Genomic DNA, 861 nt, shown 5'->3' on the forward strand with positions numbered 1-861 from the left:
CTAACCCTAACCCTAACCCTAACCCTAACCCTAACCCCCTAACCCTAACCCTATCTCCCCTGCCAGGTAAGTATGAGTTGGTGGCGACAGAGTCGATCCTCTTCTTTGCAGACACAGCTCTGTGGCTCGCGGTGCCGGAAAATCATTATGTGAGAGACCAAGCTCTTCAGCTCGCCTCCTTGTGGAACGCTTTGGAAGAGATGTACAGACCGCTGCGAGTTGGCAAAGCCGTATAGGAGTACTTCTACAAAGATTAGAATTTCTATCACACATTTCTCCCACATTCCAAACAGCAAGCTTGGAGAGGGAAGAACACTATTCACCTTCTTTTGGCCACGCCCTCTTTCCACTGCCATCAGACTCACAGCCACTACTCACTATATTGCTTTGCAAGTACACCACTAGGTAGCTATAATTTTTCAAAAATAATCCCCTGCATATGATGCCTTCAACTTGCCAACAAGCATTTTATATTCAACATAACAGTCAGGGGAGAGCGCGAACGCAGTCCCCCACTACCAGAAATTATGCAGTCGAGATTCCCACATTTGGGGAATTCGCACGGGTCAGCACAAGCCAGAGTGCAATGGCTGAGCCTCGCTGTGGGTGAACCACCTTCTTGATCATGGTATCTCCCCTGCCAGGTAAGTATGAGTTGGTGGCGACAGAGTCGATCCCCTTGTTTGCAGACACAGCTCTGTGGCTCGCGGTGCCGGCAAATCATTATGTGAGAGACCAAGCTCTTCAGCTCGCCTCCTCTTGGAACGCTTTGGATGAGATGTACAGACCGCTGCGAGTTGGCAAAGCCGTATAGGAGTACTTCTACAAAGATTAGAATTTCTATCACACATTTCTCCCACA

The 861-nt window shown here is 48.9% G+C and overlaps 1 non-coding gene across 1 annotated transcript; it reads right to left on the reverse strand.

Annotated features, from left to right (window-relative positions):
• Positions 1-487: 487 nt before the first annotated feature.
• LOC118284368 lies at positions 488-652 on the reverse strand. Its single transcript, XR_004784854.1, has one exon. It is a non-coding gene; the product is annotated as a U1 spliceosomal RNA (small nuclear RNA).
• Positions 653-861: the final 209 nt, after the last annotated feature.

This window comes from Scophthalmus maximus, unplaced genomic scaffold, assembly GCF_022379125.1.
Source record: "Scophthalmus maximus strain ysfricsl-2021 unplaced genomic scaffold, ASM2237912v1 un_5, whole genome shotgun sequence".
NCBI lineage: Eukaryota > Metazoa > Chordata > Actinopteri > Pleuronectiformes > Scophthalmidae > Scophthalmus > Scophthalmus maximus.